Raw genomic sequence first — 26,354 nt, 5'->3', positions numbered from 1 at the left:
CATTGATCAAACGTACCTTGACCACCTAAACAAACCCGGACAAAAATTAAGGTAATCCCCTCCCCCTAATAAAATAAGTACCTAAAGGATGTGGGAGAGGATGAAAAGACCCTGATGAGGAAGTGGGCCTCAGCTCCTGGCTGGAAGGTGCTGGGGATCAGCAGGTAGTATCCGGGCTCCAGCAGCCCGTGAAGAAGCACCTCCCTCTCATAGGCGTGGCAGTGAGTAGAAGTACAAGGATGTTTGTTCACCATTCGGCACAGATTAAAACGCTTCTTCTCTACCTGTTGAGACATCAAATACACATCGAATGGCCTTTGTATCTCACACACGCACAGACATGCCCTTATATGACGGCACAAACCTTCCACATGTGCAGACCGATGGCATGATAGTGCTGGTGCTTTGTGTTCTTTCTGTTCTCGGGGGGCCGTTCGTGTGCATTTCTCAGTGTTCCTCCACTTTCTGTGCTGTAACAGGGAAACCAGCACTTCACCTTTCTCACACACTTTCAGCCAGAACTTCGGGTTGCTGCTGTAGCTGCTACTGTTTCTGCAACCGCCAGCGGAGTGCCCTTTCAACCACCGGCCAGCCAGCTGACAGGTGTGTGTTAGCAGATTCCCTGCCAGGGAGAAGAGGCGTCATGCGGGAAAAACAGGCTCCAAGAAGACTGCAATCAGCAACTGTAACTTTAAATTACCAGTATAAATACTCTTTAGGTGTCCTTCATCATTGATCGGGTAGCCCAATGTGACATCTTCAAATTGGGAGAGGAATTCGGTCTCATCCAACCAAAACTCGCTCCCCTCAGATATTCTGGACCGTAAATCCAAGGCACAAACAGGGTCCACAGAACTCCATCCTGTACCACTGCAAAAATGACAGAAATACACAGTGTAACTAAACTATGAATGAGGTGACCAACCCAAGCTCACGCCATTTCGTGATGGCATCACAAAAAGTAAATTAATCTATTGGTTTATGATACCGTCACAAAAAGTGCCACATTTTCATGATGGCGGGGGGGGGGGGTGTCTGTGGGAGTTACAGTTAGAAATAATAAAATTTTTAAAAATGCTTCACAAAAATGTGACTCATTTCATGACAAGAGCATGAAGAAAATAGCATGAGACTGGGCTGGAGGGGACATCTATTTTAGGTAAGTTTAGATGGTCCGTTTGTAACCACACCGTGAGACATATTATCTCAGACATTTGTAATAAAATACGCAGAACGGACAGAAATGGTTGTTCCACAGGAATTACCCACCACTGCTATGGTGATGTGATTGGTCAAATTATTATTCTTTGTTACTTTTCGGTAAGCATAGACTTTTTTTTTTTTCTTTTCTTAAGTATTGTTTTGAATGACAAATCAGACCAGCATACTTTGATGTCAAAATGCGTGCCTGGCACACAAAATGTGTACAGATCAGCGGGTCTTCAACATGGTTCTTCTGGTTTCTAGCATCATCTTTACCAATTCCAAATCCTTTGGCTTGTCAACAAATAGTGACACACATACAGAAAACAGCAGGGCACAGGACGTGAAGACTACATATTTATTTAAATCAGTCTTATGCAGTTACACATTCACACAAGGCCAAATGATGATTTTGATTGTACTGCTCTTATCTAGCACATCATACTGATATTTAAATCTCCCTCTCTGCAAAGAAGGAGAAAGTGTTAAAAAAAAATCAATGTTTCAATTTTCAGGGGACATACAATGTAATCTGCATCTCAAACACATGCTGAGAAAAGCCAAAACCAATGTTTCTACTCTAATTCATGTATGAATGCATTTTTATTGGGGAAAAAAACAAAAAACAAAATGGGAAACCAGTTTGAAACGGTTACTGCACTTCATACAGGAAAATGAATAAATAAAGGTATTGTGTCAAACTGGACTGCACACCCTATTCTATGTGAAACAAATTTTCCCTTTAACATGAGCTTGACCACTCATATCCCTACCTCCCTATCCAGGCCCCTCCCCAGCAGCATCTTCCCATGGGTTTCTGATCCTGAGAAGCCGTATCTGGGTACCTGCTAGGGTCCTCACATCCAACCACTCCAAGACAGTCAGAGCATGGTACTGAGCCAGCTCACTGGCACCTAGAACAGACCAGAAGACACAGGGAGTTCTGGTGCAGAATCATAATAATTTATCTCTGTAAAGGGGGGGGGGGGGCCTCTTTAGACTTACCTCCAGGGCTGTTGTGAGTGGAACAGCTGAGCACACTTTCATCTTTCACTGGATACAGAAGGTTCAAGTCCAACCTTCTACTCCTGACACAGTCACTGTCTTGTCCTCCTGTAGGTTCTTCCTCTGATCCAAAGTCTGCCAGGCTCCAGCGTTCAGCGAGGCCACCAGTTAAGTCCACCAGGGCCTCGGATACCTGCCCTGCCCACAGTCGCTCATATGAGCCATGAAGTCTAAAGAGGCCACACAGAAAGAAAATGGATTAACAGTGCTGCTTACACTATACTGTACATACCACTGCTTCAGCATTTCAAAAACACCATCAAAGAAATGAAAGTAAATGTAAGTTCATGAAAAGTTACTTACTTGGCATATGCTTCTCCAACAGCGCTACCCAAAAGGCATTCTGAGAGTGACACCTCGAGAAGCACAGAGTGGAATGAATGGCAGGGCAGAAAATCATCGATGGTCACATCTGTCCAGTGGCCCTGCTGCCAAAAGCGAAACTGAAAGGATCCCTTGTACCTGCTGTCACCCCACTGGGGTTGCTGTGGAGGCAACACCTACAGAGGGTCACAAACACAGGCCACACAGTAAAGCATTGCAAAGAAAACACTTCACATTTCACAAGGCTACCATATTTATTTACAGCTACTTAATAGGTTCACATGCTGTTAAACCACAATTCAGTCCTCTGCAGGCAGCAAAAATTGGTTTGTTACACATTTGTTGCTCTACCTTGTTCAGTAAATGTTTGTTCTTGAGCAAGGCAGTGCACGCACAGAGAACCAGCAGTCTCCTAATAAGCCTTGCTTAGCATAACCCGAGTCGATGTTGTCAGGAAATAAAGCTGGTGCAGCAAACGTCCTGCAGTTGACATATGAAATGAGACAGTGACAAGGAATCCTGTGAGAACAATTCCACACAACTCCAGCACAATTTATTAAAAACTCTCAGTAACTGAGAATGCTAGAGGTAAATAAGTATGCTCAAGTTTGACCCTTGGATGCTGTACTTGGTTGAGACATCATAATTTGCAATATTTACCTTCTGCTATTTCTATTTAATATCCACTCACATAATTAAAGCTGATGTAAAAATAAAAGCAAAAAGTAAAGTTACACTCTATTTCATTTTGTAGAAGAAACAAATAAGCACAAAATGCTATTATCAATGGCTAAAATAAAAGCCATAACATTTTAATGTTTTAATTTTAATGGAGACATAGTAGTTCTCGGCTTGTGGGTCAGGGCCATGAAGCAATTGGACACAGTGACGTCATTTTTGTAATTTTGTCTCTGTATACCACCACACTTGAGCTGAAATGAAACAATCAACATGTGCTTGCACTGTAAGTTATTAGCTTTAATTGAAGGGGTTTCACAAAAGGAGATTAGTGAGGAAAGCCACCAAGATCCAAGACCCTGTGGCTGAGTGGAGAAACTGTGAAATAAGAAGACATTTTTATGGATCCCTGCCCAGTACAGAAAGCATGCAATGGAGAATGCCACTCAGCATGGTTTATAGCAAGCTCATTACAGTAATAGTCTCTGTAACAACATAGAAACATGTAACCCACGACAGTAGAACAAAGAAATTAATTGTGGCATATCCACTTGGCACTAACCTGTGGGCGTCGCCAGGTGATAGCTCCTTGCAACCTGGCAATGGGTGTGGAGCAATCCGAGAACAGAGATGAGTCATCAGGGGGAAAGTCCGGGTCCTCATAGAGAATGTCACATTCACTCTCTCCCTGCCTTGCTTCTTTCATTGCTCCTGCTTCTGTGTGCCTGAGTCCAATGTATGTGTTGTACCATCTGTGACAGTCTCCTTCAAGTACATTTCCTCCATGTGGAATGCCTGAAAACAATAACCTGGTTATGAAACTTGCTTGCCTCTACTGGTGGTTGGCTCTCACTGCGGTATTGTATCACTTCCTGTTCCGGAGCACAGCGGTGTTTTTCTGTATCTGTTAGCTGTTTAATCTGCGCAGTTAGATTGATCTAGTTATCTAGATTACGATTTGTTTCCCAGTGTAATCTTTACGTGCCTTAACTAAAGCACTCATTCTGCTGAATCACCTCTAAATTATTTACACATTATTCACTTTGCGTGTTTTTAGGAATCCGCTAGCTTAGCGTAGCTACTAGCTCTTAGCCGATTTAGCATGGCGGCTTCTCCTGTCTCTCCCGCACTTTTCTGCTCTGGGTGTGAAATGTTTAGTTATTCCTCGGCCTCCTTTAGCAGTAATGGTACTTGTAATAAGTGTAGCTTATTCGTAGCTTTGGAGGCCAGGCTGGGCGAATTGGAGACTCGGCTCCGCACCGTGGAAAATTCTACAGCTAGCCAGGCCCCGTAGTCGGTGCGGACCAAGGTAGCTTAGCCGCCGTTAGTTCCCCTCTGGCAGATCCCGAGCAGCCGGGAAAGCAGGCTGACTGGGTGACTGTGAGAGGAAGCGTAGCCCTAAACAGAAGCCCCGTGTACACCGCCAACCCGTTCACATTTCTAACCGTTTTTCCCCACTCGACGACACACCCGCCGAGGATCAAACTCTGGTTATTGGCGACTCTGTTTTGAGAAATGTGAAGTTAGCGACACCAGCAACCATAGTCAATTGTCTTCCGGGGGCCAGAGCAGGCGACATTGAAGGAAATTTGAAACTGCTGGTTAAGGCTAAGCGTAAATTTGGTAAGATTGTAATTCACGTCGGCAGTAATGACACCCGGTTACGCCAATCGGAGGTCACTAAAATTAACATTAAATCGGTGTGTAACTTTGCAAAAACAATGTCGGACTCTGTAGTTTTCTCTGGGCCCCTCCCCAATCAGACCGGGAGTGACATGTTTAGCTGCATGTTCTCCCTGAATTGCTGGCTGTCTGAGTGGTGTCCAAAAAATGAGGTAGGCTTCATAGATAATTGGCAAAGCTTCTGGGGAAAACCTGGTCTTGTTAGGAGAGACGGCATCCATCCCACTTTGGATGGAGCAGCTCTCATTTCTAGAAATCTGGCTAATTTTCTTAAATCCTCCAAACCGTGACTATCCAGGGTTGGGACCAGGAAGCAGAGTTGTAGTCTTACACACCTCTCTGCAGCTTCTCTCCCCTGCCATCCCCTCATTACCCCATCCCCGTAGAGACGGTGCCTGCTCCCAGACTACCAATAACCAGCAAAAATCTATTTAAGCATAAAAATTCAAAAAGAAAAATAATATAGCACCTTCTACTGCACCACAGACTAAAACAGTTAAATGTGGTCTATTAAACATTAGGTCTCTCTTCTAAGTCCCTGTTGGTAAATGATATAATAATTGATCAACATATTGATTTATTCTGCCTAACAGAAACCTGGTTACAGCAGGATGAATATGTTAGTTTAAATGAGTCAACACCCCGAGTCACACTAACTGTCAGAATGCTCGTAGCACGGGCCGGGGCGGTGGATTAGCAGCAATCTTCCATTCCAGCTTATTAATTAATCAAAACCCAGACAGAGCTTTAATTCATTTGAAAGCTTGTCTCTTAGTCTTGTCCATCCAAATTGGAAGTCCCAAAAACCAGTTTTATTTGTTATTATCTATCGTCCACCTGATCGTTACTGTGAGTTTCTCTGTGAATTTTCAGACCTTTTGTCTGACTTAGTGCTTAGCTCAGATAAGATAATTATAGTGGGCGATTTTAACATCCACACAGATGCTGAGAATGACAGCCTCAACACTGCATTTAATCTATTATTAGACTCTATTGGCTTTGCTCAAAAAGTAAATGAGTCCACCCACCACTTTAATCATATCTTAGATCTTGTTCTGACTTATGGTATGGAAATAGAAGACTTAACAGTATTCCCTGAAAACTCCCTTCTGTCTGATCATTTTTTAATAACATTTACATTTACTCTGATGGACTACCCAGCAGTAGGGAATAAGTTTCATTACACTAGAAGTCTTTCAGAAAGCGCTGTAACTAGGTTTAAGGATATGATTCCTTCTTTATGTTCTCTAATGCCATATAACAACACAGTGCAGAGTAGCTACCTAAACTCTGTAAGGGAGATAGAGTATCTCGTCAATAGTTTTACATCCTCATTGAAGACAACTTTGGATGCTGTAGCTCCTCTGAAAAAGAGAGCTTTAAATCAGAAGTGTCTGACTCCATGGTATAACTCTCAAACTCGTAGCTTAAAGCAGATAACCCGTAAGTTGGAGAGGAAATGGCGTCTCACTAATTTAGAAGATCTTCACTTAGCCTGGAAAAAGAGTCTGTTGCTCTATAAAAAAGCCCTCCGTAAAGCTAGGACATCTTTCTACTCATCACTAATTGAAGAAAATAAGAACCCCAGGTTTCTTTTCAGCACTGTAGCCAGGCTGACAAAGAGTCAGAGCTCTATTGAGCTGAGTATTCCATTATCTTTAACTAGTAATGAGTTCATGACTTTCTTTGCTAACAAAATTTTAACTATTAGAGAAAAAATTACTCATAACCATCCCAAAGACGTATCGTTATCTTTGGCTGCTTTCAGTGATGCCGGTATTTGGTTAGACTCTTTCTCTCCGATTGTTCTGTCTGAGTTATTTTCATTAGTTACTTCATCCAAACCATCAACATGTTTATTAGACCCCATTCCTACCAGGCTGCTCAAGGAAGCCCTACCATTATTTAATGCTTCGATCTTAAATATGATCAATCTATCTTTGTTAGTTGGCTATGTACCACAGGCTTTTAAGGTGGCAGTAATTAAACCATTACTTAAAAAGCCATCACTTGACCCAGCTATCTTAGCTAATTATAGGCCAATCTCCAACCTTCCTTTTCTCTCAAAAATTCTTGAAAGGGTAGTTGTAAAACAGCTAACTGATCATCTGCAGAGGAATGGTCTATTTGAAGAGTTTCAGTCAGGTTTTAGAATTCATCATAGTACAGAAACAGCATTAGTGAAGGTTACAAATGATCTTCTTATGGCCTCGGACAGTGGACTCATCTCTGTGCTTGTTCTGTTAGACCTCAGTGCTGCTTTTGATACTGTTGACCATAAAATTTTATTACAGAGATTAGAGCATGCCATAGGTATTAAAGGCACTGCGCTGCGGTGGTTTGAATCATATTTGTCTAATAGATTACAATTTGTCATGTAAATGGGGAATCTTCTTCACAGACTAAAGTTAATTATGGAGTTCCACAAGGTTCTGTGCTAGGACCAATTTTATATTCTTTATATATGCTTCCCTTAGGCAGTATTATTAGACGGTATTGCTTAAATTTTCATTGTTACGCAGATGATACCCAGCTTTATCTATCCATGAAGCCAGAGGACACACACCAATTAGCTAAACTGCAGGATTGTCTTACAGACATAAAGACATGGATGACCTCTAATTTCCTGCTTTTAAATCAGATAAAACTGAAGTTATTGTTCTTGGCCCCACAAATCTTAGAAACATGGTGTCTAACCAGATCCTTACTCTGGATGGCATTACCCTGACCTCTAGTAATACTGTGAGAAATCTTGGAGTCATTTTTGATCAGGATATGTCATTCAAAGCGCATATTAAACAAATATGTAGGACTGCTTTTTTGCATTTACGCAATATCTCTAAAATCAGAAAGGTCTTGTCTCAGAGTGATGCTGAAAAACTAATTCATGCATTTATTTCCTCTAGGCTGGACTATTGTAATTCATTATTATCAGGTTGTCCTAAAAGTTCCCTAAAAAGCCTTCAGTTAATTCAAAATGCTGCAGCTAGAGTGCTGACGGGGACTAGAAGGAGAGAGCATATCTCACCCATATTGGCCTCTCTTCATTGGCTTCCTGTTAATTCTAGAATAGAATTTAAAATTCTTCTTCTTACTTATAAGGTTTTGAATAATCAGGTCCCATCTTATCTTAGGGACCTCGTAGTACCATATCACCCCAATAGAGCGCTTCGCTCTCAGACTGCAGGCTTACTTGTAGTTCCTAGGGTTTGTAAGAGTAGAATGGGAGGCAGAGCCTTCAGCTTTCAGGCTCCTCTCCTGTGGAACCAGCTCCCAATTCAGATCAGGGAGACAGACACCCTCTCTACTTTTAAGATTAGGCTTAAAACTTTCCTTTTTGCTAAAGCTTATAGTTAGGGCTGGATCAGGTGACCCTGAACCATCCCTTAGTTATGCTGCTATAGACGTAGACTGCTGGGGGGTTCCCATGATGCACTGTTTCTTCTCTCTTTTTGCTCTGTATGCACCACTCTGCATTTAATCATTAGTGATCGATCTCTGCTCCCCTCCACAGCATGTCTTTTTCCTGGTTCTCTCCCTCAGCCCCAACCAGTCCCAGCAGAAGACTGCCCCTCCCTGAGCCTGGTTCTGCTGGAGGTTTCTTCCTGTTAAAAGGGAGTTTTTCCTTCCCACTGTAGCCAAGTGCTTGCTCACAGGGGGTCGTTTTGACCGTTGGGGTTTTACATAATTATTGTATGGCCTTGCCTTACAATATAAAGCGCCTTGGGGCAACTGTTTGTTGTGATTTGGCACTATATAAAAAAAAAATTGATTGATTGATTGATTGATTGATTGAAATGTTTGTGTGTAGACACACACACACACACACACACACACACATATATACATACACACACACACACACACACACACATACATATATATACATATACATACATATACACACACACACACACACACACACACACACTAGAGCCTAACCGATATGGATTTTTTGAGGCGATGCCCATAATGATATTTGGATGAAAAAAAAATGCAGATAACCGATAAATCGGCTTATTTGCCGATAACCGATAAATCAGCCGATAGTGAATCTGAATGTTTCAACCTCTTAGCAGTAAACAAAGGTTTTACATGCTAGAAATAAGGTCTACACAACGTGGGCTTAATAAAAAGCGTGACTGACACAATGAAGCACATTTGACACATTACTACATAAACTGAGTTAATCAAACTGAGTTGAAATGAAACGGGAGAAATGTGGGGTGAATGTAATCGCAAAGTTATTACAAACAACATCCTTATAAACTTACTTGTAAGCTTTTATCAGCCAATCAGTGCAGTGTAACGGCGAACTACGGGGGCCGGTGATGAACACATTTAAGCAGGGGTGTAAGCAGCTCTCAGTTGAATGGAGTCAGAGCTCCATCTACAGGCAAATGGTGCAAGGACATTTTACATTGCAGACACAAACATTATTCAGTAACTGTTCTGTTTATGAGAAATTATCGGCGTTCTATCGGCAAAATTTCGGCAGATAGTGAGTACTTTGAAAAGGGCTTATATCGGCCGATGATATCGGTTGGGCTCTAATATATATACTATATATATATTATCTATAATATATATATATATATATATAATATACACACGAGGTCTATTAGAAAAGTATCCGACCTTATTATTTTTTTCAAAAACCATATGGATTTGAATCACGTGTGATTCATCAGACATGCTTGAACCCTCGTGGGCATGCAAGAGTTTTTTCACGCCTGTCGGTTACGTCATTCGCCTGTGGGCAGTCTTTGAGTGAGGAGTCGCCCACCCTCTCGTCGATTTTTTTCATTGTTTAGGAATGGCTCAGAGACTGCTGCTTTGTTTGATCAAAATTTTTTCAAAACTGTAAGGCACAACTGAGTGGACACCATTCGATAAATTCAGCTGGTTTTCGGTAAAAATTTTAACGGCTGCTGAGAGATTTTGGTCTGGTAGTGTCGCCGTAAGGACGGCCCACGGCGCCTGACAGCGATCTGCACTTTGAGGCGGCAGCGTTTCGCTGTTTCAAGTTGAAAACTTCCACATTTCAGGCTCTGTTGACCCAGGAAGTCGTCAGAGAACAAAGAACTTTCAGAAGAAGTCGGCATGAGGAGATTATTCGGACATTCCATCCATGTTAACGGACATTTTGTAATGAAAGAACGTGCGGGCAGAGTCGCATGTCGGGCCGGACCCCGCGCGGGGGTTTGCGACAGGAAAAACACCTCCGTTGGAAACCTTAACGGGCAAGTTGGAACATGCCCAAGCTGTTAAACAATTTCTGTTACTCACTTTTGAAAGCCATCAAAAGCCGCCTGAATTTTACAAATGTTTTCAACACGGAGGTGTTTTTCCTGTCGCGGCGCACAGATTTGCCGAGTCATCACGGAAACAACTCGGCGAATTTGCGCGCACGTCTTTCATTAAAAAATGTCCTTAAACAGTGGAATGTCCTCATGCCGGCCTCTTCTGAATCTTCTCTGTTCTCTCACGACGTCCTGGGTGAATTAAGCCTTAAATTGGGATGTTTTCAGGTCGAAACAGGCCGACAACGGCGCCTGGAAGCGCTGCAGGACGTCCTGCTCTGTGGGAAGTCCTTACAACACAACAGAAACCCCATAATCTCATCAGCCGTTAAACGTTTCACCAAAAACCAGCTTAATTTCTCGAATAGTATCCACTCGGATATTCCTCACAGGTCGAGAAAAAATTTTGGTAAAGCAACGCACGCGGTCTGGAGCAGCGTGTGAAACAAAGAAATTCAGCCGAGAGGGCGGGACCACATCTCACTCAAGGCCTGCCCACAGGGAAATGACGTCACCGACACGCGTGAAAAAACTCACGCATGCGCACGAGGGTTCAAGCATGATTGGTGTAATCGCATGTCATTCAAATCCATATAGTTTTTTTTTTTTTTATAAAACTGCCGGTTAGTTTTATAAGATACCTCGTATACACACATACAAACAAACACACACACACACACACACACACACACACACACACACACACACACACACACACACACACACACACACACACACAAATGATCAAGTGAACTGCCATAGTATAAATGAATCATGTACACTTTCTCTCAGGTAGATCATATAGGTCATGGGGGCAGATGTAATGCATAAATCCCAGGAATACCTTTACCCACACAGTGCATCTGGAAAATATTCACAGAGCTTCTGCTTCAATTTTTCCATTTTTTGTTATTTTACAGTGTTATTCCAAAATGGAGTAAATAATTTTTTTCCCTCAAAATTCTACTCACACCCCATAATGACAACATGAAAAGTTTTTATTTTTTGAAAATTTATTAAAAATAAATTAAAAAAAACTGAGAAATCACATGTACATAAGTACACACCTTTTGTTCAGTACTGTCAGGGCTGTAATTGCTGCGAAAGGTGCAATTACAGCCTTAAGTCTTCATGAATATGATACCACAAGCTGGAGCACCTATTTTGGGCAGTTTTTTCTCTTTGCAGCACCTCTCAAGCTCCATCAGGTTGGATGGGGAGCGTCAGTTCACAGCCATTTTCAGATCTCCCGAGAGATGTTCAATCAGACTCAGGTCTGGTCTCTGGCTGGGCCACTCAAGGACATTCACAGAGTTGTCCTGAAGGCACTCCTTTGATATCTTGGCTGTGGGCTTAGGGTCACTGTCCTGCTGAAAGATGAACTGTCACCCCAGTCTGAGGTCAAGAGCGCTCTGGAGCAGGTTTTAACCAGGATGTCTCTGTACACTGTTGCATTTATCTCTCTCAATCCTGACTAGTCTCCCAGTTCCTGCCACTGAAAAACATCAAGCATGATGCTACCACCACCATGCTTCACTGTAGAAAAAGTGAAGCACTGTGAATACTTTCCAAATGCACCGTATCTGTATATCAAAGTAGAAACTGCAATGTGGTATGCACAACCCCAATTCAATGAAGTTGGGCGTTATGTAAAATAAAAACAGAATACAATGATTGCAAATCCTCTTCAACCTATATTCAATTGATACACCACAGACAAGATACGAGGTCTGTGAGAAAAGTAACAGACCTTTTTATTTTTTTCAAAAACTATATGGATTTGATTCATATGTTTTACGTCAGCCAAGCTTGAACCTTCGTGCGCATGCATGAGTTTTTCCACACCTGTCGGTTGCGTCATTTGCCTGTGGGCAGGCTTTGAGTGAGCACGGTCCCCCCTCTCGTCGTCGTTTCATTGCGAGGAAATTGCGGAATGATTTTGGCTTTTTTCCATCAGAATCTTTTCATAAACTGTTACCGACAGGCAGCTGGAAACCTTCAAAAATTTATCTGGCTTTCGGTGAAAATTTTACGGGCTTCACAGAGAATAAGGAGTGTTACTACTACAGCTTTAAAGACGGCCCACAATGGCGCTCGGCGCACCGCGCTCCGAGCCGCCATCGAGAGGCAGAAACCACCACTCATTTCTAAACGGATGGCTGTGTGGAGCCGGGACCATCGTGTGCAATTTCTCGGTTATCACAAGAGCTGGACATCAGCCATTTTCCGGCAGATTTCACTGTTAACAAGAGATTTTCTCATGGAAAGCCGCGCGGAGGCTTCGCACGTCACGACTGACTCGCTGATGAAGCGAGACAAAGGAACACCTCCGTTTCGGATGTTAGAGATGTTTGTTTGTTAGAGGACAAGCTGAGACATGTCTATCTCGGCTTTCAGTGCTTACCAGTCGAGTGAGTATAAGAGAAATTGTGGAGAGCTGGGCATGTCCCAACTTGTCCCCTGGCACTCCGAAACAGAGGTGTTCCTTTGTCTCACTTCATCAGCGAATCGGTCGTGACGCGCGAAGCCTCCGCGTGGCTTTCCATGACAAAATCTCTTGTTAAAAGTGAAATCTGCTGGAAAATGGCTGATGTCCAGCTCTTGTGATAACCAGAGAAATTGCACACGACGTCCCGGCTCGACACAGCCATCCGTTTAGAAATGATGTGGTGGTTTCTGCCTCTCGTTGGTGGCTCGGAGCGCGGCGCCCGAGCGCCATTGTGGGCCATCTTAAAGCTGCAGTAACACTCCTTATTCTCTGTGAAGCCCGTAAAATTTTCACCGAAAGCCAGATAAATTTTTCGAATGGTTTCCAGCTGCCTGTCTCTAACAGTTTCTGAAAAAATTCTGATGGAAAAAAAGCCCAAATCATTCGTCATTTCTCGCAATGAAAAACGACGAGAGGGGTGGACCAGTGCTCACTCAAAGCCTGCCCACAGGCGAATGACGCAACCGACAGGCGTGGAAAAACTCACGCATGCGCACGAAGGTTCAAGCTTGGCTGACATAAAAATATGAATCAAATCCATATTGTTTTTGAAAAAAATAAAAGGTCCATTACTTTTCTCACAGACCTCGTATTTAATGTTCAAAACTGATAAACTTTATTGTTTTGTGTAAATATTTGCTCATTTTGAAATGGATGCCTGCAACACATTTCAAAAAGTTGGGACGGGGCAACAAAAGACTGGGAAAGTTGATGAATGCTCCAAGAACACCTAGTTGGAAACAGGTGTGTCATGATCGGGTATAAAAGGAGCATCCCCAAAAGGTTTAGCCATTCACAAGCAAAGATGAGCAAGGATCGCCACTTTGTGAACAACTGCGTGAAAAAAATTGTCCAACAGTTTAAGAACAAGGTTTCTCAACGTTCAATTGCAAGGAATTTAGGGATTCCATCATCTACAGTCCATAATATAATCAGAAGATTCAGAGAATCTGGAGAACTTTCTACACATAAGCGGCAAGGCCGAAAACCAACATTGAATACCCGTGACCTTCGATCCCTCAGGCGGCACACATTAAAAACCCACATCATAAAGGATCTTACCGCATGGGCTGAGGAACACTTCAGAAAACCATTGTCAGCTAACACAGTTCGTCTCGACATCTAAGTGCAAGTTAAAACTTTATACTTTGCAAAGCGAAAAGATGCTAGGCCAAGAAAAGATGCTAGGGCCCATGGGTTTTAGTCTCCTGGTTAGAACGCCTGCCTCCCATGCTGGAGATTATGAGGTCGCATCCCGAGGGTGCAGCGAGAGCGTACAATAACTTACACAACGCAGAGGTTAAACATACACCCCACATAATTATTCCAGCCAACAAAAGACTAAAAAAAAAAATGTTAATAACAGCTTTGTGGTTGGTTTACTATAGATTGTACTTACATGCTATCCTTTCTATTTTTTTATTGTGACCTATTTTGCAAAATTTTACATGCCATGGATATTGCTACGGTAACTGCAAGTATTGCTGGTAGGTTATTATTACAGCGGCCACATGACACCCTAACCCTAACAGCCCAAATAATCCAAATCTTACAGAAATACATCAACTGAAAGAATAACTAAAACAGGAAATGGTGGTTGATATGAAGGGAGTGAAAAAAACTAAAACTCATGTTCTCCCTGTCAGAGAATCGAACCCTGGTCTCATACATGACAGGCAGGGATACTTGCCACCATACTAACAAGGAGTTAGTAACGAGGACAGAGCCACAGAACATCATTTACAGTGGCTGCTGTAAGTATAGCCCCAAGATTTAGGGTTACGGCTGCAGTATCGTTCATTTAATAACATCACAGTTAAAAAGGAGTGTTTAAAAAATAGGAAAAAAGCTCACTGAACAATATGAAAAGTCTCCACACTGGGTGTTGAAAGATATCACCTTATTCTCTGAAAACAACTACATTTACCCACAGAAGGTAAATGTTAGAAGCTTTGCCTCTTGTACTTTTGAACATTTTTCACTATTTTCTGAAACTGGTCTTTTTTCCCCATTAACTATATGACATTAAAGTGTTTTGATCAGATGGATTATTTTAAAAGAGCTCCACTTTTCAAGTTGTGATAGAAATATTTCACTAGTTTCTTAGACTGGTCTATTTTTCATTAAGTGTTTAACAGATTAAAGCATAATTAAAAGAATCTTCAATAATCAAACTGATTATTAAATAAACTACGTTGTGAAAAGGGTACAATCTAGTCTCAACGTAGAAAACAACTCTCCGAAAATGTCAAACTAGAAACAAAATTCACACATTTGATGGGAAGGAACATGTCTCCGATCAGTGTTTATTAATTTTTTTTAATAGTCAGTGCAGCTGGATTGATACATAAATGTGAGTAATTGCTGCATCCACATGTCACACACACAAGACAGACATCACACAAAAATTCCATAAATATTTCTGGAATCGTTTAAAAAAGGGGATTTAAAAAGATAACAGGTGCATTTTGAATCTTACCCAGGTTTCATTGCTCTTCATTCTTAGTATAGCAGCTAACCGCTACGTCCTGTTAGCTTCATATACACAAACGTCTTATACGAGTGAATAAATGTTGTGACGTTTCGCGGCTGGAACCAAAATTAGCCCGTAAAAGCCTGTTAGCAACAAGCATGACATATTCATTTTTCTACTAATTTAAAGCAGACATGACCTTGTTAAATATAAAAGCACGAAGAGTCACTTCCGCTATGACTGACAACAACCTGCTCATTCAGACTGAATCCTTCCTGTGTTGTTGCTGCACTGCCCCCTATCGTCTGTGCAGGGAATAATATGGTCACTGCAGGAATTGAGAATTCATTCTTTCTTTCTTTCGTGAACATTTTACTTCTGAAACTTAAAAACTTCAGACTCCAAACAGACTCAAAGAATCCAGACAGCATTGTGTTTAAATTAAAAAAAAAATGTAATAATAAAATTCATCATGGCTGCACGTTTTTATGTATTCGCCACATGCCCTCATGGGTGCTGATGCTCTTCAAGGTTTGCTGGAAAAACAGAGAGGAAAGAGAAAAAAATATTAAAATTCCAGACATAATCTGAGAGATTTTGATTTACTGATTGCCCCTTCTGTTTGCATGCACTGATTAAACTGATAAGTGATCTTACTGAGGTGTGGCAGCCATGGCATCCTTCACCCACTGCCTGTCAGGATGGGCACAGAAAACTCTGTTTTTCATAGTCTTGAATCTTGGAAGAAAAAAAGAAAAGTGTCAGACATTAATATAAAACAGATCATTCATCACGTTCTTAATTTTCCTGCTTTTTGCATCAGTTCTTTCTGTCTTACATGACTGCCTTAATGTTGCAAAAGCCGATCACTTGGATTTTGTAGAATTTCAGATTTTTCTGTGGAACTGGTATTTCCTGGTACTCTGAACAGCAATACTTTACGGTACCTTGAAAGACAAGACACACAGCTCAGTTAAAGAGTTTTAAAGGAGCCACTGTGAGGTGCAGAATGTGGAAAAAATAGCTCATAGTTTTGAAACTGTGCACAGTCATTTTGGTGTTTCAATGTGAGATCATAATCTCTTTGAAAATACTTACTGCTTTCAGACAGCGCCACCATCAGAACCACCAGCACGGTGAGACACACAGCCAGCTTTGCCATCTTCTTGTAGCGGTTGATTCCAAATAACCTCCAGACTCAGCTTGGACCAATTGATGACATTTGGCTCCAGTGATGGAGTTTAAATAGTGTGCCACATGAAAAAAGACATGTCCTTCAAAAGAACAAGGAAACCACTCAAAACGCCTGAGTTCCAGTGTATTTGGGTCAAGTGGGAAACGTGACATAGAAAGTTTTACCCACAGTGCTGATACAAAAACCCCTTTCCGTGGCTCACGGGCAGCTACACAGGAAAGAGATGCAGGCAAAGACTTCTGAGTAAATGATCCAGTTTATGCTGTTATGCAATTGACAATTCCTAAAAATTTAGTCTCAGGTACAGAATAATTTGTGTGTGACAGCAACCTTAAATCATAATTTATTCAACTTTATGGCCAAAACTGTTTTCCCATCACGCTTACGCCACCCCATTTCCCCCCCTGAATTTTGCGATTGGTTTATCTTTGTGAATTCACAGCTTGTAAAAATCTTTCATATTTTTCCTCAAATACTTCACACAGTGATTTTGTGTGTCAATATTCAACTGGAGCCTCACAGATGTGAGAATAAATCAACAGCAGAGAATAGGCAATATTAAATGACTAGTGCAGCAGGTAATATTTATAGAGGAATCTTTCAAATGGTGAGACAAGCACCACATTTGGCACAAATACTCCTTAGATATTACTCATTTGAAAAAGTAGATAGCTGCTTGAATTTTCAATAGGCGGCCAGGTGAGGTCAATGAAAAATTGCATAGGGTCAAATTTTAAAAATGCTCAAACCATATTGAAAAGTATACTAAATTATTTGTCTGATCATAAAGTTTCAAAAAAGTATAGTTTGGACTATCTGTGAATAAATGTTATGGAGTTATGGAGTATAAACAGCAAAAATGGTGACAAAGGTGAATTTCAGTTTGTACAGGGGTCAAAAGTTATGGTTGCTCCAATTTTGGTAAAAAGCAAAACAAATTGTTGGTTGAGTTAATCGGGTATTAAAAAGAAATAGTCTGCACCATGTGTCATGCTTAGTTATCGCGTTATGGGGTAACATATGTCACATAAAAATTCATTAAGGTATATCTTATATATTATATTCCTGTTCTAAGGTGGAACTATGCTAGTATACTAAGGTATATCTAAATATCTAAAAAGGAAGAGTAAAATAGAAGAGTAGAAAAGAGTAGAGTAGAGCCACTTAGGTGCCTGGTCTTGAGAACCAGGGATGGTAGGTTGAAAAGCTTTTTTTTCCCATGGGAACTCTCCCTACCCACCCAAGCAGCTCAAGAAAAAAAGTATATATAATAATAAATAATAAGTCATAAGAAAGATAAGACATGATATTTATAACTATATTTGAATATTAAGGGTAATAAACAACATATACAATAAATATGGTACTATATAATATACAGGAGTAGGTATTGAAACTTAAATATTAATACAGGAGAAGATTTGGTCATGGTCATGGTATTTTATTATAGAAACAGAAGCTATGATGTAATGTGTATTGTTATCTATCTAAAGTATCTCTGCTAGCATACTATAGGAAATAAAACGCATAATCTATATGCTATCAAATGGAAACAAGAACTAAGGTACTATATGTTGATATCTTTAAAAGAACACATAAACTGATGAATCATTAAAATCTACACCATGTAAAATAAAATTGTAATAACAAAAATATCAATCAACTTCAATCAATCAACTTTTTTTTATATAGCGCCAAATCACAACAAACAGTTGCCCCAAGGCGCTCTATATTGTAAGGCAAGGCCATACAATAATTATGAAAAACCCCAACGGTCAAAATGACCCCCTATGAGCAAGCACTTGGCTACAGTGGGAAGGAAAAAACTCCCTTTTAACAGGAAGAAACCTCCAGCAGAACCAGGCCTCAGGGAGGGGCAGTCTTCTGCTGAGACTGGTTGGGCTGAGGGAAAGAACCAGGAAAAAGACATGCTGTGGAGGGGGGCAGAGATCGATCACTAATGATTAAATGCAGAGTGATGCATACGGAGCAAAAAGAGAAAGAAACAGTGCATCATGGGAACCCCCCACAGTCTACGTCTAAAGCAGCATAACCAAGGGATGGTCCAGGGTCACCTGATCCAGCCCTAACTATAAGCCTTAGCGAAAAGGAAAGTTTTAAGCCTAATCTTAAAAGTAGAGGATATCTGTCTCCCTGATCTGAATTGGGAGCTGGTTCCACAGGAGAGGAGCCTGAAAGCTGAAGGCTCTGCCTCCCATTCTACTCTTACAAACCCTAGGAACTACAAGTAAGCCTGCAGTCTGAGAGCAAAGCACTCTAATGGGGGTAATATGGTACTACGAGGTCCCTAAGATAAGATGGGACCTGATTATTCAAAACCTTATAAGTAAGAAGAATAATTTTAAATTCTATTCTAGAATTAACAGGAAGCCAATGAAGAGAGGCCAACACGGGTGAGATATGCTCTCTCCTGCTAGTCCCCGTCAGTACTCTAGCTGCAGCATTCTGAACCAACTGAAGGCTTTTTAGGGAACTTTTAGGACAACCTGATAATAATGAATTACAATAGTCCAGCCTAGAGGAAATAAATGCATGAATTAGTTTTTCAGCATCACTCTGAGACAAGACCTTTCTGATTTTAGAGATATTGCGTAAATGCAAAAAGGCAGTCCTACATATTTGTTTAATATGCGCTCTGAATGACATATCCTGATCAAAAATGACTCCAAGATTTCTCACAGTATTACTAGAGATCAGGGAAATGCCATCCAGAGTAAAGATCTGGTTAGACACCATGCTTCTAAGATTTGTGGGGCCAAGTACAATAACTTCAGTTTTATCTGAGTTTAAAAGCAGGAAATTAGAGGTCATCCATGTCTTTATGTCTGTAAGACAATCCTGCAGTTTAGCTAATTGGTGTGTATCCTCTGGCTTCATGGATAGATAAAGCTGGGTATCATCTGCGTAACAATGAAAATTTAAGCAATACCGTCTAATAATACTGCCTAAGGGAAGCATGTATAAAGTGAATAAAATTGGTCCTAGCACAGAACCTTGTGGAACTCCATAATTAACTTTAGTCTGTGAAGAAGATTCCCCCATTTACATGAACAAACTGTAATCTATTAGACAAATATGATTCAAATCACCGCAGCGCAGTGCCTTTAATACCTATGACATGCTCTAATCTCTGTAATAAAAGCTAGTTCTAGTTAGAAGAGCTAAATTAGCCGTTAATAAGCCAACGGTACCTAGCAAGCTAACAAGACAAATGTCATAGAATCTAATGGACACTGAGTTTGTTTGACCTTTACTTTGGAGACCAAACATTCAACATAATCAAAATTCCATTTATTAATCCTATTAGCTCAACCAATAATTTTTTATCACTTTTGCCAAAATTGAAGCAATTTTAACTTTTGAACCCTGTACAAACTTAAACTGACCTTTCTCACTTTTTTTTTTTCCCAGTTTTTAACCAATAACTCCAGAACATTCAGTCATAGATAGTCCAAACTATAGCTTTTTGGAATCTTATGATAAGACAATAATGTGGTTACTTTTAAAATTTGACCCCTGTGTAAATTTTCATTGACCCCTAAAATGCTACCTATTAAAAATTCAAGTGGCCCCTCTGTTTTTTCAAAAGAGCAATCTCTATGGAGTATTTGTGCCAAATTTGGTGCTTGTATCACCATTTTAAAGATTGTTTCAGTTATTTGCTGCACTGGAAGTGCAGTTTAGTTGCAAAGCTTTTAAACAAATTAATATTTTTAATTTTTATGTGAAATAATGATTTATTTTTCTTTTCAAAGGCATGTTTTTGAAGTGGAAAGATGCAGTTGAGCTAAATGTTAGCTTTGATAACCCCTAATCTGCTAACTAAAAAGTGAACTGTGATTACAGTCAACTGCTAACACATTTAGCTGAAGCTACCAATAACTTTTATTGTATGAATTTAGCTTTGGCTTGTATTTTTGTTTGTTTGTTTAGCTCTAAAACCCTGAAACACAGACATAAAAAGCCCAAATTTTAATGTGCTGTAGCATCAATGTGGAGGTTCCCAAAAAGGTTTAGCATCCCAAGATCAAACGATGATCAATCTATACATCTGAATAATAAGATATATCTGAATAATTAAATTAATTGATTAAATTAAACAGTAGTTTCCATTCAACATACAGTTTAATCACATAACAGAAAGTATTAAACAAATAATACTAAGAAATAAAAATATACAAATACAACCCCAATTCCAATGAAGTTGGGACGTTGTGTAAAATCTAAATAAAAACAGAATACAATGATTTGCAAAACCTCTTCAACCTATTTTCAATTAAATGCACCACGAAGACAAGATAGTTAATGTTCAAACCGATAGACTTTGTTGTTTTTGTGCAAATATTTGCTCATTTTGAAATGGATGCCTGCAACACGTTTCAAAAAAGTTGGGACAGTGGCAACAAAAGACTGGGAAAGTTGATGAATGTTCAAAGAACACCTGTTTGGAACATTCCACAGGTGGTCAGGTTAATTGGAAACAGGTGAGTGTCATGACTGGGTATAAAAGGAGCATCTCCAAAAGGCTCAGCTGTTCACAAGCAAAGACGGGGCAAAGATCACCACTTTGTGAACAACTGATTAAAAAAAATAGTCCAGCGGTTTAAGAACAATGTTTCTCAACGTTCAGTTGAAAGGAATTTAGGGATTCCATCATCGACAGTCCATAGTATAATCAGGAGATTCAGACAATCTGGAGAACTTTCTACACGTAAGCAAGAAGGCCGAAAACCAACATTGAATGCCCGTGACCTTCGATCCCTCAGGTGGCACTGCATTAAAAACCAACATCATTGTGTAAAGGATCTTACCACGTGGGCTCAGGAATACTTCAGAAAACCATTGTCATTTAACACAGTTCGTCGCTACATCTACAAGTGCAAGTTAAAACTCTACCATGCAAAGTGAAAGCCATACTTCAACAACATCCAGAAACGCCGCCACCTTCTCTGGGCCTGAGCTCATTTGAAATGGACAGAGGCAAAGTGGAAAAGTGTGCTGTGGTCTGATGAGTCTACATTTCAAATTGTTTTTGGAAATCATGGACGTCGTGTCCTCCGGACAAAAGAGGAAAAAGACCATCCAGGTTGTTACCAGTGCAAAGTTCAAAAGCCAGCATCTGTGATGGTATGGGGGTGTGTTAGTGCCCATGGCATGGGCAACTTACACATCTGTGATGGCACCATCAATGCTGAAAGGTACATCCAGGTTTTGGAGCAACACATGCTGCCATCCAAGGAACGTCTTTTTCAGGGACGTCCCTGCTTATTTCAGGAAGACAATGCCAAGCCACATTCTGCACGTGTTACAACAGTGTGGCTTCGTAGTAAAAGAGTGCAGGTACTAGACTTGTCTGCCTGCAGTCCAGACCTGTCGCTCATTGAAAATGTGTGGCGCATTATGAAGCACAAAATACAACAACAGAGACCCCGGACTGTTGAACAACTGAAGTCGTACATCAAGCAAAAATGGTCAAGAATTCCACTTACAAAGCTTCAACAATTACTGTCCTCAGTTCCCAAACGCTTATTGAGTGTTGTTAGAAGGAAAGGTGATGTAACACAGTGGTAAACATACCACTTCCCAGCTTTTCTGAAACGTGTTACAGGCATCCATTTCAAAATGAGCAAATATTTGCACAAAAACAATAAAGTTTTTCCGTTTGAACATTAAATATCTTGTCTTTGTGGTGTATTCAACTGAATATAGGTTGAAGAGGATTTGAAAATCATTGTATTCTGCTTTTATTTACATTTTACACAACGTCCCAACTTTATTGGAATTGGGGTTGTACATGGAAAAAATTTTAACAATCTAATTACTGCATTTACTTTGGTTTGACTGCCTGCTCCTCCTTGTACTCAAGGTGATGCTTGTTGCCTTTGCATGTTGTGTCAATTTCACTTTTTGGGTTTGTGTTTCAGCTGCAACAGAAACGAATATAAAATTTTGCAGTTTCGGCGGTGGTCAGATTAGCTACAAGTGGCAGCAAGCAGCAGAGGCAAAGTGATAATTTGCCATTAATTTTCAATGACAGTGGACATTTTGTAGCAATGAGACGACGATCATGCTTCCGCCAGCTCAGCGGGGCCAAAATAGGCCTGAAGTCTATTTTAATGCAAATGCTTAGCGATGTGACTCAACAACAGCCAATCAGAGTGAATAGGCAGCATAATGTCAGCTGGTTGTTCACTTGAATAAAATAATCCAAGATAATCCTTGTTTTCACTCAGGGTCACCACAGCAGATTCACCGTGGATCTGCATGTTGAACTGGCACAAGGTTTATGCCAGATTCCCTTCCTGATGCAACTCCACATTATAGGGAGAAATGTGGCAGAGGTGGGGTTTAAACACAGAACCTTTCAAGTGCATGAACCACTTGGCCACCACCCCACTACATCCAAGATTGCGGAAAATGCTCCAAAATAGCTGTGTTCTGTGTGGATCTAAGATGTATCAGGAACGCCCATCATGCGACAAAACCAAGTGCCTGTCACCTTCCTTTGTAGCTAATGTTACTTTAGCATTACAAACATTTTTGAACAGTAAAATTTATTTAAAAAAATGCAACCTCACTTAAAGTTAACCAAAGATAAATTTAGTAGAAGCTAATTGGTCTGCTAATTGCTTTCAAAGTTAACTGAAAAGCTAATCCACTGATGAAAATGTTAAATTTGATAATTAGCTGTTACCTAACCATATCATATTTATTTTTATTGTTATTGTAATAATTATAGTCATAACAATAGCCATAACAATGTACATTGTATTTGTGGGATCAGATTTGACCACACTGAACAGACAACTGTGTGCCAAAGAAAATCATCAGCATAGAAGTTATCAACGACATAGAAGTTATCATCGGCATAGAACAGCATTTTGTGCCCTTGTGTAAGCATCAGACACAGTAAGTACACTGAGTTATAATGTTGCTGCCTGAATTAATATAATTTTGTTGTATTAGTACATCAGGAATAAGCATGTCGCAGGAAGTTTGTAATGTGCAACCCACGACATCTTCAGCTAGGTGTGGTTTATGCGGAAAGTTTCTGACATTAACCATATCTTGACCTATTTAAGTGTTCTTTGTGCACTTTTCCGATGATGCAGGGGTTTTTTTTTTTGATGATATTGTAAATGTTCCTCTGACCTAGAAAAGAACTTTTATACAACCTCAAACCAACCCACATGCAAAAGCCCACATTACAAACATAACATGGCCTCCATAGTCTGACACTGCCTCCATCATGTCTGAGCGCTTTTCAAACTTGATCCGAAATGTCATCTTTTTTTTTTGTTTGTTTGTTTGTTTCTTTTCTCAAATACACTTTGCTTTAAAGTTGCTAAAGAATCATCTTTGCTGTTTGTCTGAGAGTCCTTGCTGTGTGGTGACCTGAGGCCTCACAGTGTTTGTGACCTACAACACAAGTTCTTTAAACTGCTACAACTGACCGATTTTTGAGATGATGATTTTGAAACAAACATCAGCTCAAAGCGAAAAGAGGATTAAAGAGCTCTTGTTGTCTGGTTCCCCATGAGTGTAACAACTAAATTATGTCATAGCGCTGTATGTTTTGCCATTGTAGTTGTTGCTGTTCATGTTTATATGTGTCTAAAATACAACACATTTTTATTTGTTCAAATTTCATACATACATACATATATATATATATATATATATATATATATATATATATATATATATATATATACACGATACACTTTATTGTCCCTTCCGGGAAATTTGTCTTGGACTCCAAAAGCTGCACAAATAAAACTGCCATGACATAATTACATGACTCATGCATATCAATCAATCAATCAATCAATTTTTTTTATATAGCGCCAAATCACAACAAACAGTTGCCCCAAGGCGCTTTATATTGTAAGGCAAGGCCATACAATAATTATGTAAAACCCCAACGGTCAAAACGACCCCCTGTGAGCAAGCACTTGGCTACAGTGGGAAGGAAAAACTCCCTTTAACAGGAAGAAACCTCCAGCAGAACCAGGCTCAGGGAGGGGCAGTCTTCTGCTGGGACTGGTTGGGGCTGAGGGAGAGAACCGGGAAAAAGACATGCTGTGGAGGGGACCAGAGATCGATCACTAATGATTAAATGCAGAGTGGTGCATACAGAGCAAAAAGAGAAAGAAACAGTGCATCATGGGAACCCCCCAGCAGTCTACGTCTATAGCAGCATAACTAAGGGATGGTTCAGGGTCACCTTATCCAGCCCTAACTATAAGCTTTAGCAAAAAGGAAAGTTTTAAGCCTAATCTTAAAAGTAGAGAGGGTGTCTGTCTCCCTGATCTGAATTGGGAGCTGGTTCCACAGGAGAGGAGCCTGAAAGCTGAAGGCTCTGCCTCCCATTCTACTCTTACAAACCCTAGGAACTACAAGTAAGCCTGCAGTCTGAGAGCGAAGCGCTCTATTGGGGTGATATGGTACTACGAGGTCCCTAAGATAAGATGGGACCTGATTATTCAAAACCTTATAAGTAAGAAGAAGAATTTTAAATTCTATTCTAGAATTAACAGGAAGCCAATGAAGAGAGGCCAATATGGGTGAGATATGCTCTCTCCTTCTAGTCCCCGTCAGTACTCTAGCTGCAGCATTTTGAATTAACTGAAGGCTTTTTAGGGAACTTTTAGGACAACCTGATAATAATGAATTACAATAGTCCAGCCTAGAGGAAATAAATGCATGAATTAGTTTTTCAGCATCACTCTGAGACAAGACCTTTCTGATTTTAGAGATATTGCGTAAATGCAAAAAAGCAGTCCTACATATTTGTTTAATATGCGCTTTGAATGACATATCCTGATCAAAAATGACTCCAAGATTTCTCACAGTATTACTAGAGGTCAGGGTAATGCCATCCAGAGTAAGGATCTGGTTAGACACCATGTTTCTAAGATTTGTGGGGCCAAGTACAATAACTTCAGTTTTATCTGAGTTGAAAGGCAGGAAATTAGAGGTCATCCATGTCTTTATGTCTGTAAGACAATCCTGCAGTTTAGCTAATTGGTGTGTGTCCTCTGGCTTCATGGATAGATAAAGCTGGGTATCATCTGCGTAACAATGAAAATTTAAGCAATACCGTCTAATAATACTGCCTAAGGGAAGCATGTATAAAGTGAATAAAATTGGTCCTAGCACAGAACCTCGTGGAACTCCATAATTAACTTTAGTCTGTGAAGAAGATTCCCCATTTACATGAACAAATTATTATATTATATTATTATATATTATATTATATTATATTATATTACATAACTTAATACACACACCAGTCATACATATTGCACATCCCTAATACACATATCCAAATTGCACATACCCCTATTACACAGCAGTCTCACACAAATAATTCATACATATTGTACATATCCCTAAACACATACCCCTCCTGCACAGCCGTCTCCCACATATGGTTAAGGAAAATACTGACAGTGAATAAATAACACTAAAATAGCAATGCCACCATGTCATTAACGCACAATCCTACTACCTATTCCAGGAACCACTATTTAAGACTCTAACTGACGTGGGCACAAATGAGTTTTTAAAGTGATTAAGTCTGCACTGAGGGACTCTGTATGGCCTACCAGACGGTAGGAGTTCATACTCAGGATAGAGGATGTGGGAAGGATCTGACAAAGCTGGCTGTGCTTGTTTGAGAACAGACTGTTCATACATGGACTGCAGGGAAGAGTTTCCTGTCCTCCCTACAACTTTCATAGCAGTCTTTACCAGACGAGCAAGCTTAGATTTTAACTGGACAGAGAGATTACCGTACCAAAATGACATCCCATACCGGATAATGCTTTCCAAAACAACCTGATAAAACAGAAACAAGATGTTCTGGTCAACCCCAAACACCCTGAGTCTGCACAGAAAATATAACCTCTGCTGTAA

At 40.3% G+C, this 26,354-nt stretch overlaps 1 pseudogene; it reads right to left on the bottom strand.

The window, feature by feature from the left end:
• Positions 1-38: 38 nt before the first annotated feature.
• On the bottom strand, positions 39-15,747 carry LOC117521259 (annotated as a pseudogene).
• Positions 15,748-26,354: the final 10,607 nt, after the last annotated feature.

Source organism: Thalassophryne amazonica, chromosome 12 (assembly GCF_902500255.1).
Source record: "Thalassophryne amazonica chromosome 12, fThaAma1.1, whole genome shotgun sequence".
Taxonomy (NCBI): domain Eukaryota; kingdom Metazoa; phylum Chordata; class Actinopteri; order Batrachoidiformes; family Batrachoididae; genus Thalassophryne; species Thalassophryne amazonica.
The sequence above is the reverse complement of the archived record's forward strand: the minus strand, read 5'-3'. Positions and strand labels throughout refer to the sequence as shown.